The sequence below is a fragment of the Rutidosis leptorrhynchoides genome, chromosome 2 (genome assembly GCF_046630445.1).
Source record: "Rutidosis leptorrhynchoides isolate AG116_Rl617_1_P2 chromosome 2, CSIRO_AGI_Rlap_v1, whole genome shotgun sequence".
NCBI classification, from domain to species: Eukaryota; Viridiplantae; Streptophyta; class Magnoliopsida; order Asterales; family Asteraceae; genus Rutidosis; species Rutidosis leptorrhynchoides.
This window is the reverse complement of record NC_092334.1, coordinates 80,705,195-80,723,000: the sequence shown is the minus strand read 5'-3', so window position 1 is coordinate 80,723,000 and position 17,806 is coordinate 80,705,195.

Genomic DNA, 17,806 nt, shown 5'->3' with positions numbered 1-17,806 from the left:
CCAAAATACAAAACCATTCATTCAACTCGGGAGCTCATTCGCTCTAACCGAAATAAACCAGTGACAATACGTGCCATAATAATCAATCCCAATCCCAGATAATTCTATCATAGAATGCAGTTAAGGTACTTGTGTCTATTGCGTCAAACATTTATAAAAGCGCATGTATTCTCAGTCCCAAAAATATATATTGCAAAGCATTTAAAAAGGGAGCAAATGAAACTCACGCATACAAATATTGTAAAACAGTTAATAAAGCATTTGCATGTATTCTCAGCCCAAAACTGTAAAGAGTAAAAGGGCAAATGAAACTCACGCATACAAATATTGTAAAACAGTTAATAAAGCATTTGCATGTATTCTCAGCCCAAAACTGTAAAGAGTAAAAGGGCAAATGAAACTCACGCATACAAATATTGTAAAACAGTTAATAAAGCATTTGCATGTATTCTCAGCCCAAAACTGTAAAGAGTAAAAGGGCAAATGAAACTCACCATATTGTATTTTGTAGTAAAAATACATATGATGACATTAAACAACTGAACAAAGCAGGGTTGGCCTCGGATTCACGATCCTATATCATTTATATATATATATATATATATTAACACATATAATAGTAATCGAACAAATTTATATATATATATATATATTTCAGTTATAAAGTATATATATTTATTTTGTAAACTTGTTAATGTTTATACACATAGTTATATTAATTTATATATATTTGTAATTGATATTATATCAAAAATCAATAATTTGTTATGTAATATCAATATAGTTATGTACAAAATATTTATTTGTTAGAATGATGGTTTTGATAATATTGATTTACTAATAAAACTAATGATTTTATTAATGATAATAATACTAATAACAAAAATAAAAATGATAATATTAATAATAGTTTTAATGGTGATACTAATAATAATATTAATAATAATAACAATAATAATAATAATAATAATAATAATAATAATATAAATGGTACTTGTTAATACTAATGATAACAATAATTGTAATACTTATAAATATGAATGTGATAATAATTATAATCATAATACTAATAATAAATGATAACTACTACATATTTTTAATAGTAATAATAATAATAATAACATTTATAATACTTGTAATATTAATAATAATTATAATAACAATAATTTATAATAACAATATCATTAATAATATAATAATAATACTAGTAATGATAATGAAAATGAAAACAAGAAAGGCTACCTCATAGTGTCAAGCCAAAAAAAAAAAAATAAACACACATGCCCGGCTTGAAGCCACAACCTCCTGCTAACACGCAAACACTCCCGACCACCTGCTCTACCCCGTTTTTCTTTATTAATCCGAATTGCTACTATATAATTTATATACTCGTTCGTCCCCCTTCTTCTTCCTCTAAAATTCGGCCCAACAACAAATCACGGCCCAATTTCGTACAGGCCCATGACTAAAACAAGACAACTCAAATTAAATTGAATTTGTGGGCCTAAATCAAATAACTAAGCCCGTTACATGTTGTAATTTAAATTGAATGGATTTTTAGTGGTTTGTGGGGTCGTCTGGGAATGGATCACAAACGCATTATCCATGATAATCATCATCCTTTTATTACAGAAAAAGTAGCCGTGGCTTAAATCGAATATTTATGGTTTGTGGTGCTCGAATGAGTTACAGAAACAGTAGCGTAGTAGTAGTCTGGAACGACACAGATATAGTACGTATCGAGTAGCAAGAACCGGAATAGAATAAGCAGTGTAGCAACAGTTCCATGGAAGAAAAAAAAAAATATATATATATATATATATATATATATATATATATATATATATATATATATATATATATATATATATATATATATATATATATATATATATGGCGGATGAGTGGTGGTTGTTGATGGTTGTAGCAGTAAGCTGCGGTGGTGGTGCAGATGGTAGTTTTCCTGATCGATTAAAACAACAAAATAGTAACACAAACGGTTTAACAACAACGAGTAGTGGTGATAGGTTTCATTGGTGATGAGGGTGCAAAGTTGGTGATGATGCACCGTAGATGGTGGTAGTGGTGATTGGAGATGGTGACCGGAGGTGTGGTTTAACGGAGGTCTTGGTTTGAACGAAAAATAGGACTCGAATACAGTGAGCATATAAATAGTAATTCTCGAATGATGATGATGATAATTAGTATCTGCAAGTGGGTTTTTGATTTACTGTAACAAACAAGAACTAATGATTCAAATGATGATTCAACATGAAGTAGTGGTTGATCATGGTGGTTTGTAAAGTGACAAGATGGTGGCGTGAACAAGTGATGGTGGTGTTCGGGTGGTCGTGGTAAAAGGTAACAGAAAGCAGATGTAGTAGTTCATAAATATTTAGCTTGATTGATTGAGAGAAAGAACAAGAGAAGAACAAGAGTGGAAGTTGGTAATTAAATGGGTGTTAATGAATTCATATATTCATATATCATATATTTACATACATATACTGGTATGTAATATAATGGAATTAGTTAATTAATAATAATAACATATTCCAATGACACTAACTTTCAAATTGAAAGGAACGGGTAACAAAAAGTAATCAATCTCATTCAATTAGTTACAGTGGCTAATAGTAATGTATACATTAATTTGATTGTGTAAATATCCGTAATTCAAGGTGTCTGCTTTAAATGGGAGCCACAACCAGCTATAATGCATTGTATGTATGTGAATAAAGTTTGAAAGAAACAAAAATAATAACAAAAGAGTAGTACATAAAGGTAAGTTGATGATGGGTGTGATTGAAAAGAAAAGTCACATATTATACTATATTTCCAAATGCATCAACTAGCAACTCTTCAATTAAGATTTATGTAACAATATATATGCTTTAAGTTAAGATATTAGTGTAGTCGATTAATCTCAAATAAACACAGTAGCATGTTTGAGAAAAGTAATGGTTGTGGGATTATCGACTAACAAGCAGAGATAATAATGGTTCTTGTTTCTTGAAATGCATGCATATATGTAAAATTTTGAAATTCGATTTAATAGACTTTTGCTTATCATGTCGAACCATATAAATTTTAAGTTTAAATTTGATCGGAAATTTCCGGGTCATCACAGTACCTACCTGTTAAAAGAAATTTCGTCCCGAAATTTGAGAGAGGTTGTCATGGATAACAATAAAAATATTTTCATGACAAATATGAGTTGAATAATAGAGTTTTATGATCATTGAGTAATATGGATAAAACTGTTTGATTTTGTGAAGATTATGAGTGAAGATATCACCAAAGAGTGAAATGAGTAGGTATAGATTCGTCATATCTTTTGACGTAGATATAATTGATTTCCAAGTTCAAGAGATTTGGAGAAAATCTTCGTAATAAGATTTGATTCTTCGGTAATCAAGGGAATTAGGATCCGCTTTAAATGTGATCATCTGTTTTGATTGCTCTGTTGAATATCTTACTATAAATCCACCTCCGTCATTTCCTTACAACTCACACCTTCTGTTCTTTCTCCTTCAACCCATACTTTTGAGTATTCATCATTATGCTCAATCCCAACTACAAGTCAAGCGAATAATGGTCCGAAATTCGTAGGTATGGATTTTGAAATGAACATAGTTAATGTTCTAAGAAAGAAATCGTAATGGCACGATCTTGATTTGGTATATTACCAGAATATTCGAAAAGATAGAACTATCAAGAAAATATGCTCTTGATATGTTGATAGATTAGATAGAATGTAAGAGTCGTGTAAATGACACATGATGATGGTAGTGTGAATCATCACGTTTCATTATAAACTCAGCTTGAATTACTGTAATATAATGACGTTGATCAAGTGTCATTATATTATACTAACTCATGCATCAGTTCCCAACACTACTTTCAAAAACATTCATATTTTAAATTCGAAGGTTCGCAGAATATAGAAACTAAAACAGTTTCCTTTTATGATATAATACGGATAGCGCAGAGAGATAATTAATATCGAACGAGAATATTTATGAAGATATCTTCAGAAATATTGAGGATATTAATAAAGAAAGGTACGATGATATCTTAGGATTTCAGAATCAAATTGTGATGATGAAATTCATTCACGATGATTTAGAGCGATTAACGAGCAAGATATTCGCTAAAGATTTCATCAGAAACAGAATCATCAGGATTCTTTATGTACAAGTTTAGTCCTTGTAATTTGTTCAGAGTTTCAGGATGAGATATCATAATTCTAAGGAATAAATGTTACATGTATATATAACTTTTGATGTAGAAACGCTGCGAGATTCAAGATACTGATTGCTAATTTCCTGTAATTGGTATGTCAATTCTCGTTACAAGATGCGGATGTGTATATGATAGGGTTTTAATGAACAACCATAATGGTTCTTCGGAGAGACTTAAGTCAATGAGTAATGAAGTTGCTGCTAAGTTTTCTGATAATGTGATGGGATATAAACGGTTCCCCGGTAACGATGATGAAAGGGTAATCTTTATAATAGGGTTTATTCGAATGAAAAACTTGAAGTTGATTTGCTGGAGCTGTCACAAAATTGGCTAATTTGAAAAGAAATTGCGTTGTTATTTTCGAAAATAACAATGCCAAAGAAGCTAGCACATATGCGTGTTAAACATTTATACAGGTTCCGAAAATTCTCAGGTGCATAACTATACACATCGATCTTTTCTTCCGTAAATGAAGTGCGGTTGGTTCATCCTCCCGATTGAGGTGTTTTCAAGAATTACGAAAGGTTTGAACGTAGATTGTAATCGTCAAGATACAATTGAGGTTTACGACAAAATCAAGTGGCAACCTTGAAGAATTGTTTAGTTTCATATGTTATAATCAATATTTTAATTCATTTTAATTGTCCACTATTGGTAGTCCTCGGTTGATTAGTCCACAGTTAGCTAGGAACAGTTAGCTAGGATTTTGTTAGCGTGGATTCTTAACAAAATTTCTCATAGTTAATTCGTTTGTTTCTAACAGATTTTTATTTTGCCCAATGTTTTCTTCATTATGCCACTTGTTGGATTTCTATAGGTCAAAATCCAAATATGAAATTTGAATAGAAATGGTTATTCTGTGATGAACGAATTCATATATCTGTGGATGTAAGTAGAATAGAAAATGACTGTTGAATCAGATTTAAAGGATGTACATTGTAACTTATTAATGTGAAATCTTAAATATTCCTCGGGTATTACCTACCCGTTAAATATTTTCATCATTAACAGTTTGTACGAAAGAATTTTTAATCACAATATTTATGAAAATATATATACATATATATTTTCTTCAGATGAAATCATGAATTTAATGAGTTAATATGATATTAAACTCATATGATTTTTGATTTGAGCTAGAATAAGTAATCTCTAAAACTATTAGGATTCTCATATTCTTCGCAGAATATTGATGAAGTTATGGTCCAATACTTCATTGTTAATTGCTGTTGGTATTCCTTGTTATCCATGGTGCGTATGATGTTGATGTTCGTGGGACAGATTGCGAAATTGAGACTTGATATGCGGATGTTGTTGTTGGTGGTACTGTTGATGCCGGTAATGTTGTTGAAGCTGGTACATTTTGCACCATACTTTTCAGGGCTACAACTCGTGCGCGAAGTTCGTTGACTTATTACTTCGGGATGAATGTCGGTAGGAACGAGCGATAAATAAGGTTTTGAATTTGAGATAGTATATAATTATGGTGAGATATTCGGATAATGAGAGTGAAAATGGTGTTTCTAATAAGTTCACCGGTAAGTGCTTCAGGTTCTTCGTCAAGAGGGGAATGTGGTGGAGGGAAGGGGTCACCTTCTTCTTGTCTGCGATGATTGAGTGGGCTACGAACCTATCAAATGAATTGGGATGGCTGATTGATTGATTCATTCTGGTGACTTTGCTTTCGTAGCTGGAATGGGACTCCATATCGGAATCCAGGGGACTTGAACTAGTGGTGAGTTCCATTGCCTATGATTGAATAAAGGATTTTTTTTCGATATGAAATGATTTTTCGGATATCGGATGATATTCTAATTACATAGAATACCTATAGATAGTACAGAAGATCCCATAGATTACGAAGGGATTTAAGAAATCGTGTTAGATAGAGTCTGCAGTAGCAGATACGCTAAGATATGAATTTTGTCTATACACTATCTATGCAATTAATGCAGTAAGATGTGTCTAGACTAAGAATGATAAGCAGGTAATTTTTGACACGAATTGATAAGTAAAACTTTTGCAGACCAGGTTCAAGTCCAGACTCATTAATATAACCTAACAACTACTAGGTCGAAGTCCAGACTTCATTAATGCATTCTAACAAATAATTGTTAGGCACACTAATCAGTCTCACTAATGCATCCTAACAACTACCTGTTAGACACACTATTGCAGACTCACTAATGCATCCTAACAACTACCTGTTAGACACACTAATGTCGACCTGGTTCGCTAAGACCACCGCTCTGATACCATATGTCATACCCCGTCCAAAATCATCTTGAACGAATACAATAACATCTGGTACCATCGCGATGAACTGACTTCTATATGCCATAAATGACTTCATGTAATATCTTTAACAACGAGCTAATGCACAGCGGAAGATTTCTTTCAAACCTGAGAATAAACATGCTTTAAAGTGTCAACCAAAAGGTTGGTGAGTTCATTAGTTTATAGTAATTATTTCATTTTCATCATTTTAATAGACCACAAGATTTTTAATTATAATAAGACGTGCAGAAGTCCCATTCCAACTGCACATGAAAAATATCATTCATATGAAGAACACCTGGTGAGGATTCCAAAATACAATAGTAACCATCTGTGCCGGTCTTTCACCCCACGGCTGAATACATGTGCCTTCAAAATATAGAACCTCTGTGCCGATCTTTACTCCCCCACGGCTGAACACATGTATATAAAATATAGGACAACCGGTGCCAAAATACAAAACCATTCATTCAACTCGGGAGCTCATTCGCTCTAACCGAAATAAACCAGTGACACTACGTGCCATAATAATCAATCCCAATCCCAGATAATTCTATCATAGAATGCAGTTAAGGTACTTGTGTCTATTGCGTCAAACATTTATAAAAGCGCATGTATTCTCAGTCCCAAAAATATATATTGCAAAGCATTTAAAAAGGGAGCAAATGAAACTCACGCATACAAATATTGTAAAACAGTTAATAAAGCATTTGCATGTATTCTCAGCCCAAAACTGTAAAGAGTAAAAGGGCAAATGAAACTCACGCATACAAATATTGTAAAACAGTTAATAAAGCATTTGCATGTATTCTCAGCCCAAAACTGTAAAGAGTAAAAGGGCAAATGAAACTCACGCATACAAATATTGTAAAACAGTTAATAAAGCATTTGCATGTATTCTCAGCCCAAAACTGTAAAGAGTAAAAGGGCAAATGAAACTCACCATATTGTATTTTGTAGTAAAAATACATATGATGACATTAAACAACTGAACAAAGCAGGGTTGGCCTCGGATTCACGATCCTATATCATTTATATATATATATATATATATTAACACATATAATAGTAATCGAACAAATTTATATATATATATATATATTTCAGTTATAAAGTATATATATTTATTTTGTAAACTTGTTAATGTTTATACACATAGTTATATTAATTTATATATATTTGTAATTGATATTATATCAAAAATCAATAATTTGTTATGTAATATCAATATAGTTATGTACAAAATATTTATTTGTTAGAATGATGGTTTTGATAATATTGATTTACTAATAAAACTAATGATTTTATTAATGATAATAATACTAATAACAAAAATAAAAATGATAATATTAATAATAGTTTTAATGGTGATACTAATAATAATATTAATAATAATAACAATAATAATAATAATAATAATAATAATAATATAAATGGTACTTGTTAATACTAATGATAACAATAATTGTAATACTTATAAATATGAATGTGATAATAATTATAATCATAATACTAATAATAAATGATAACTACTACATATTTTTAATAGTAATAATAATAATAATAACATTTATAATACTTGTAATATTAATAATAATTATAATAACAATAATTTATAATAACAATATCATTAATAATATAATAATAATACTAGTAATGATAATGAAAATGAAAACAAGAAAGGCTACCTCATAGTGTCAAGCCAAAAAAAAAAAAATAAACACACATGCCCGGCTTGAAGCCACAACCTCCTGCTAACACGCAAACACTCCCGACCACCTGCTCTACCCCATTTTTCTTTATTAATCCGAATTGCTACTATATAATTTATATACTCGTTCGTCCCCCTTCTTCTTCCTCTAAAATTCGGCCCAACAACAAATCACGGCCCAATTTCGTACAGGCCCATGACTAAAACAAGACAACTCAAATTAAATTGAATTTGTGGGCCTAAATCAAATAACTAAGCCCGTTACATGTTGTAATTTAAATTGAATGGATTTTTAGTGGTTTGTGGGGTCGTCTGGGAATGGATCACAAACGCATTATCCATGATAATCATCATCCTTTTATTACAGAAAAAGTAGCCGTGGCTTAAATCGAATATTTATGGTTTGTGGTGCTCGAATGAGTTACAGAAACAGTAGCGTAGTAGTAGTCTGGAACGACACAGATATAGTACGTATCGAGTAGCAAGAACCGGAATAGAATAAGCAGTGTAGCAACAGTTCCATGGAAGAAAAAAAATATATATATATATATATATATATATATATATATATATATATATATATATATATATGGCGGATGAGTGGTGGTTGTTGATGGTTGTAGCAGTAAGCTGCGGTGGTGGTGCAGATGGTAGTTTTCCTGATCGATTAAAACAACAAAATAGTAACACAAACGGTTTAACAACAACGAGTAGTGGTGATAGGTTTCATTGGTGATGAGGGTGCAAAGTTGGTGATGATGCACCGTAGATGGTGGTAGTGGTGATTGGAGATGGTGACCGGAGGTGTGGTTTAACGGAGGTCTTGGTTTGAACGAAAAATAGGACTCGAATACAGTGAGCATATAAATAGTAATTCTCGAATGATGATGATGATAATTAGTATCTGCAAGTGGGTTTTTGATTTACTGTAACAAACAAGAACTAATGATTCAAATGATGATTCAACATGAAGTAGTGGTTGATCATGGTGGTTTGTAAAGTGACAAGATGGTGGCGTGAACAAGTGATGGTGGTGTTCGGGTGGTCGTGGTAAAAGGTAACAGAAAGCAGATGTAGTAGTTCATAAATATTTAGCTTGATTGATTGAGAGAAAGAACAAGAGAAGAACAAGAGTGGAAGTTGGTAATTAAATGGGTGTTAATGAATTCATATATTCATATATCATATATTTACATACATATACTGGTATGTAATATAATGGAATTAGTTAATTAATAATAATAACATATTCCAATGACACTAACTTTCAAATTGAAAGGAACGGGTAACAAAAAGTAATCAATCTCATTCAATTAGTTACAGTGGCTAATAGTGATGTATACATTAATTTGATTGTGTAAATATCCGTAATTCAAGGTGTCTGCTTTAAATGGGAGCCACAACCAGCTATAATGCATTGTATGTATGTGAATAAAGTTTGAAAGAAACAAAAATAATAACAAAAGAGTAGTACATAAAGGTAAGTTGATGATGGGTGTGATTGAAAAGAAAAGTCACATATTATACTATATTTCCAAATGCATCAACTAGCAACTCTTCAATTAAGATTTATGTAACAATATATATGCTTTAAGTTAAGATATTAGTGTAGTCGATTAATCTCAAATAAACACAGTAGCATGTTTGAGAAAAGTAATGGTTGTGGGATTATCGACTAACAAGCAGAGATAATAATGGTTCTTGTTTCTTGAAATGCATGCATATATGTAAAATTTTGAAATTCGATTTAATAGACTTTTGCTTATCATGTCGAACCATATAAATTTTAAGTTTAAATTTGATCGGAAATTTCCGGGTTATCACATGATTAAATTTTAGTGACCCGAACTTTTCCATGTTTATATATATTAATTGAGATTGATATTTACATGATTAAATGTTTCCAACATGTTAAGCAATCAAACTTGTTAAGACTTGATTAATTAAAATATGTTTCATATAGACAATTGACCACCCAAGTTGACCGGTGATTCACGAACGTTAAAACTTGTAAAAACTATATGATGACATATATATGGATATATATATAGTTAACATGATACTATGATAAGTAAACATATCATTAAGTATATTAACAATGAACTACATATGTAAAAACAAGACTACTAACTTAATGATTTTTAAACGAGACATATATGTAACGATTATCGTTGTAAAGACATTTAATGTATATATATCATATTAAGAGATATTCATACATGATAATATCATGATAATATAATAAATTAAAATCTCATTTGATATTATAAACATTGGGTTAACAACAGTTAACAAGATCGTTAACCTAAAGGTTTCAAAACAACACTTACATGTAACGACTAACGATGACTTAACGACTCAGTTAAAATGTATATACATGTAGTATTTTAATATGTATTTATACACTTTTTAAAGACTTCAATACACTTATCAAAATACTTCTACTTAACAAAAATGCTTACAATTACATCCTCGTTCAGTTTCATCAACAATTCTACTCGTATGCACCCGTATTCGTACTCGTACAATACACAGCTTTTAGATGTATGTACTATTGGTATATACACTCCAATGATCAGCTCTTAGCAGCCCATGTGAGTCACCTAACACATGTGGGAACCATCATTTGGCAACTAGCATGAAATATCTCATAAAATTACAAAAATATGAGTAATCATTCATGACTTATTTACATGAAAACAAAATTACATATCCTTTATATCTAATCCATACACCAACGACCAAAAACACCTACAAACACTTTCATTCTTCAATTTTCTTCATCTAATTGATCTCTCTCAAGTTCTATCTTCAAGTTCTAAGTGTTCTTCATAAATTCCAAAAGTTCTAGTTTCATAAAATCAAGAATACTTTCAAGTTTGCTAGCTCACTTCCAATCTTGTAAGGTGATCATTCAACCTCAAGAAATCTTTGTTTCTTACAGTAGGTTATCATTCTAATACAAGGTAATAATCATATTCAAACTTTGGTTCAATTTCTATAACTATAACAATCTTATTTCAAGTGATGATCTTACTTGAACTTGTTTTCGTGTCATGATTCTGCTTCAAGAACTTCGAGCCATCCAAGGATCCGTTGAAGCTATATCCATTTTTCTCTTTTCCAGTAGGTTTATCCAAGGAACTTAAGGTAGTAATGATGTTCATAACATCATTCGATTCATACATATAAAGCTATCTTATTCGAAGGTTTAAACTTGTAATCACTAGAACATAGTTTAGTTAATTCTAAACTTGTTCGCAAACAAAAGTTAATCCTTCTAACTTGACTTTTAAAATCAACTAAACACATGTTCTATATCTATATGATATGCTAACTTAATGATTTAAAACCTGGAAACACGAAAAACACCGTAAAACCGGATTTACGCCGTCGTAGTAACACCGCGGGCTGTTTTGGGTTAGTTAATTAAAAACTATGATAAACTTTGATTTAAAAGTTGTTATTCTTAGAAAATGATTTTTATTATGAACATGAAACTATATCCAAAAATTATGGTTAAACTCAAAGTGGAAGTATGTTTTCTAAAATGGTCATCTAGACGTCGTTCCTTCGACTGAAATGACTACCTTTACAAAAACGACTTGTAACTTATTTTTCCGACTATAAACCTATACTTTTTCTGTTTCGATTCATAAAATAGAGTTCAATATGAAACCATAGCAATTTGATTCACTCAAAACGGATTTAAAATGAATAAGTTATGGGTAAAACAAGATTGGATAATTTTTCTCATTTTAGCTACGTGAAAATTGGTAACAAATCTATTCCAACCATAACTTAATCAACTTGTATTGTATATTATGTAATCTTGAGAGACCATAGACACGTATACAATGTTTCGACCTATCATGTCGACACATCTATATATATTTCGGAACAACCATAGACACTCTATATGTGAATGTTGGAGTTAGCTATACAGGGTTGAGGTTGATTCCAAAATATATATAGTTTGAGTTGTGATCAATACTGAGATACGTATACACTGGGTCGTGGATTGATTCAAGATAATATTTATTGATTTAATTCTGTACATCTAACTGTGGACAACTAGTTGTAGGTTACTAACGAGGACAGCTGACTTAATAAACTTAAAACATCAAAATATATTAAAAGTGTTGTAAATATATTTTGAACATACTTTGATATATATGTATATATTGTTATAGGTTCGTGAATCAACCAGTGACCAAGTCTTACTTCCCGACGAAGTAAAAATCTGTGAAAGTGAGTTATAGTCCCACTTTTAAAATCTAATATTTTTGGGATGAGAATACATGCAGGTTTTATAAATGATTTACAAAATAGACACAAGTACGTGAAACTACATTCTATGGTTGAATTATCGAAATCGAATATGCCCCTTTTTATTAAGTCTGGTAATCTAAAAATTAGGGAACAGACACCCTAATTGACGTGAATCCTAAAGATAGATCTATTGGGCCTAACAAACCCCATCCAAAGTACCGGATGCTTTAGTACTTCGAAATTTATATCATATCCGAAGGGTGTCCCGGAATGATGGGGATATTCTTATATATATGCATCTTGTTAATGTCGGTTACCAGGTGTTCACCATATGAATGATTTTTATCTCTATGTATGGGATGTATATTGAAATATGAAATCTTGTGGTCTATTGTTACGATTTGATATATATAGGTTAAACCTATAACTCACCAACATTTTTGTTGACGTTTAAAGCATGTTTATTCTCAGGTGAATACTAAGAGCTTCCGCTGTTGCATACTAAAATAAGGACAAGATTTGGAGTCCATGTTTGTATGATACTGTGTAAAAACTGCATTCAAGAAACTGATTTCGATGTAACATATTTGTATTGTAAACCATTATGTAATGGTCGTGTGTAAACAGGATATTTTAGATTATCATTATTTGATAATCTACGTAAAGTTTTTTAAACCTTTATTTATGAAATAAAGGTTATGGTTTGTTTTAAAAATGAATGTAGTCTTTGAAAAACGTCTCATATAGAGGTCAAAACCTCGCAACGAAATCAATTAATATGGAACGTTTTTAATCAATAAGAACGGGACATTTCAGTTGGTATCCGAGCGTTGGTCTTAGAGAACCAGAATTTTGCATTAGTGTGTCTTATCGAGTTTGTTAGGATGCATTAGTGAGTCTGGACTTCGACCGTGTTTACTTGAAAAATGATTGCTTAACAAATTTTGTTGGAAACTATATATTTTTAACATGTGAATATTATGTGATATATTAATCTCTTAACGCGTTTGATATTATGTGATATATTTCTACCTCTAGAACAAGTCCCATTGACTCACCTAATAATAATGAAGAGTCAAATGTAAATTGGAATGATTCGTGGACTGATTCACAAGTTCCCGAAGAGGAACCGGAAGAAGAGTCGGAACCGGAAGAAGAATCGGAACCGGAAAAAGAATCGGAACCCGATGAAGAAATAGAACCGGCGGGGGAAATAATAAAACGGTTAAGTAAAAGAAAATCCTCAACCAACCGACCAAGGTTAATTATGGTCAATGGTGTTTCCGCCAAGGAAGCAAAATATTGGGAGGATTACCAATTCTCCGATGAATCGGATTCCGACGAGAATTCCGATGATGTTATAGAAATTACCCCAACTGAATTTAAAAAGGCAAAAGAAAATAATAAGGGAAAGGGCATAAAAATAGAGAAATCTAATTCCAACCCCGATGAACTTTATATGTATCGTCAACCCCCGAAGTCCTTAAGTTGTAACAATGACCCGGGAACCTCTAAACCACCAGGTTTTTCTAAACCAATGTGGAAAATTACGGCTCGTATTAGGGGAACATCATATATCCCTAGAAACTTGGCAAAACGAACCAAAACCGAAGAAGAAGAAACAAGCGAGTCGGAATAAGATAGTTGTATTCGTGTGGTGTAATATATGTAATATAGTGTGCTTATGCTTTATGATATATGTAAAAATTGCTTGTATTAAATAAGTATTTTTTTTATGAAGCTAACTCTTGTCTATTTTACAGTATAAAAACACAAAATGGATAGAGAACCCAATATTTTAAGAGACCTACCCGGAGACATGATTGATGAAATCTTGTCTAGAGTCGGTCAGAATTCTTCGGCACAACTATTTAAGGCGAGATCAGTTTGTAAGACATTCGAAGAACGTTCCAAGAATGCCTTGGTTTATAAAAGGCTTTCGTTCGAAAGATGGGGGATATCACATTGGGAAATCCATAAGTTACGATGTGTTTACTTTGACGCATATATTGTGGGGAACCCAAATGCTATTTTACGCAATGGGTTAAGAAATTATTTTGACTCAATATATCCGAATATTGGACTTCGTGATTTAGAAAAAGCGGCTAACATACAACATAAAGAAGCATGTTATGCTTACGGATTAGTAATGTTCGCTTCTCACCAAAGTGAGAACAAGAACATCGGCCTACAACTATTAAACAAAACATTCCCACAAGTGACGGAGTCGGTAATTGGGGTAAGAAATGAGGTTTTTAGATTGTTACGGGACTGTTGGACATTACGTAACCCTCTTCCCTTTGACGACGTTACAACACGCTGTCTTATCAACGGCCATAACGGTTATGTTCCACAAGACCAAGGATGGGAAGTAGTCCTAGTAAAACCAGAATGCATGACTTGTTTCTGGACGTATGAATTACGTGTCTTTATTGCCTTTGCTGAATGACTTGTGTACTAGCTAGAATTATCTTCACAACTATCTTGTATCAAAGTTATTGTGTGCTATATTTCACGCTTTATGTAAAATAAGCGGTATTGTAAGTTTGTAAAATATTGTATAAAAGTTTGAACGCGAAATATTATTATAATCAGTTTTTCATATAGAATTGTAGTAGTTGAATGGTATATTAGCTACTAAGTATGAACTTAACGGGTAGGTACTACCCGAATTTAAACTTATAAAACGCTAATATGAAGAAAAAGCTTTTATAAATGAGTTCATATTATGCTACGAAATACTATTAACTACTCTTAATATTCTGTATGATTAACTTGTTCCATTTGACTATTTTGAAGGAAATGGCACCGACTACTCGACACACCGTGAATATGAATGAAGAGGAATTCCGTACTTTTCTAGCTTCAAACATAGCCGCAGTACAGGCTGCGCTACATACCAACAATAACCTTGGATCTAGCAGTACAGGAAATCGTGTAGGATGCACCTACAAAGAATTCACCGCCTGCAAACCTTTGGAATTTGATGGAACCGAAGGACCGATCGGATTGAAACGGTGGACCGAGAAGGTCGAATCGGTGTTTGCCATAAGTAAGTGTACTGAAGAGGACAAAGTAAAGTACGCTACGCATACCTTCACAGGTTTTGCGTTAACATGGTGGAATACCTATCTAGAGCAAGTGGGACAAGACGATGCGTACGCACTACTGTGGTCAGCATTCAAGCACTTGATGAACGAGAAGTACCGTCCCAGAACCGAGGTCAATAAGCTCAAGACAGAACTTAGAGGGTTACGAACCCAAGGATTTGATATTACCACGTACGAAAGACGATTCACAGAATTGTGCCTATTGTGTCCGGGAGCATTCGAAGATGAGGAAGAGAAGATCGACGCGTTTGTGAAAGGATTACCGGAAAGAATCCAAGAAGATATAAGTTCACACGAGCCCGCCTCCATACAACAGGCATGTAGAATGGCTCACAAACTAGTGAACCAGATTGAAGAAAGAATTAAAAAACAGACTGCTGAAGAGGCCAATGTGAAGCAAGTCAAAAGAAAGTGGGAGGAAAACGGTGATAAGAATCACCAATACAACAACAACAGCAATTACAACAATAATCGCAACAATTATCCCAACAATCGCAACATCAATCGCAACTACAACAAACGGCCCAACAACAACAACAACAACAACAACAACAGCAACTACAACAATCATCCCAATAACAATAACAACCGCAACAACAACAACAATCAGAAGCAGCTATGCCAAAGGTGTGAAAAGTATCACTCGGGGTTCTGCACCAAATTTTGCAACAAGTGTAAAAGAAATGGTCATAGCGCGGCGAAGTGTGAGGTCTACGGACCAGGGGTTAATAGAACGAAAGGAACAAATGGTGTCGGAACGAGTAATGGTGGAGTAAGTAGTGTCGGAGCAAGTTATGCCAATGTAGTTTGTTATAAATGTGGAAAACCGGGCCACATTATTAGAAATTGCCCGAACCAGGAGAACACGAATGGACAAGGCCGCGGAAGAGTTTTCAATATTAATGCAGCAGAGGCACAGGAAGACCCGGAGCTTGTTACGGGTACGTTTCTTATTGACAATAAATCTGCTTACGTTTTATTTGATTCGGGTGCGGATAGAAGCTATATGAGTAGAGATTTTTGTGCTAAATTAAGTTGTCCATTGACGCCTTTGGATAGTAAATTTTTACTCGAATTAGCAAATGGTAAATTAATTTCAGCAGATAATATATGTCGGAATCGAGAAATTAAACTGGTTAGCGAAACATTTAAGATTGATTTGATACCAGTAGAGTTAGGGAGTTTTGATGTGATAATCGGTATGGACTGGTTGAAAGAAGTGAAAGCAGAGATCGTTTGTTACAAAAATGCAATTCGCATTATACGAGAAAAAGGAAAACCCTTAATGGTGTACGGAGAAAAGGGCAACACGAAGCTACATCTTATTAGTAATTTGAAGGCACAAAAACTAATAAGAAAAGGTTGCTATGATGTTCTAGCACACGTCGAGAAAGTACAAACTGAAGAAAAGAGCATCAATGATGTTCCCATTGCAAAAGAATTTCCCGATGTATTTCCGAAAGAATTACCGGGATTACCCCCACATCGATCCGTTGAATTTCAAATAGATCTTGTACCAGGAGCTGCACCAATAGCTCGTGCTCCTTACAGACTCGCACCCAGCGAGATGAAAGAACTGCAAAGCCAATTACAAGAACTTTTAGAGCGTGGTTTCATTCGACCAAGCACATCACCGTGGGGAGCTCCTGTTTTGTTTGTCAAGAAGAAAGATGGTACATTCAGGTTGTGTATCGACTACCGAGAGTTGAACAAACTTACCATCAAGAACCGCTACCCACTACCGAGAATCGACGACTTATTTGATCAACTACAAGGCTCGTCTGTTTATTCAAAGATTGACTTACGTTCCGGGTATCATCAAATGCGAGTGAAAGAAGATGATATTCCAAAGACTGCTTTTAGAACACGTTACGGTCATTACGAGTTTATGGTCATGCCGTTTGGTTTAACTAATGCACCAGCTGTGTTCATGGACCTTATGAACCGAGTGTGTGGACCATACCTTGACAAGTTTGTCATTGTTTTCATTGATGACATACTTATTTACTCAAAGAATGACCAAGAACACGGTGAACATTTGAGAAAGGTGTTAGAAGTATTGAGGACGGAAGAATTGTACGCTAAGTTTTCAAAGTGTGCATTTTGGTTGGAAGAAGTTCAATTCCTCGGTCACATAGTGAACAAAGAAGGTATTAAGGTGGATCCGGCAAAGATAGAAACTGTTGAAAAG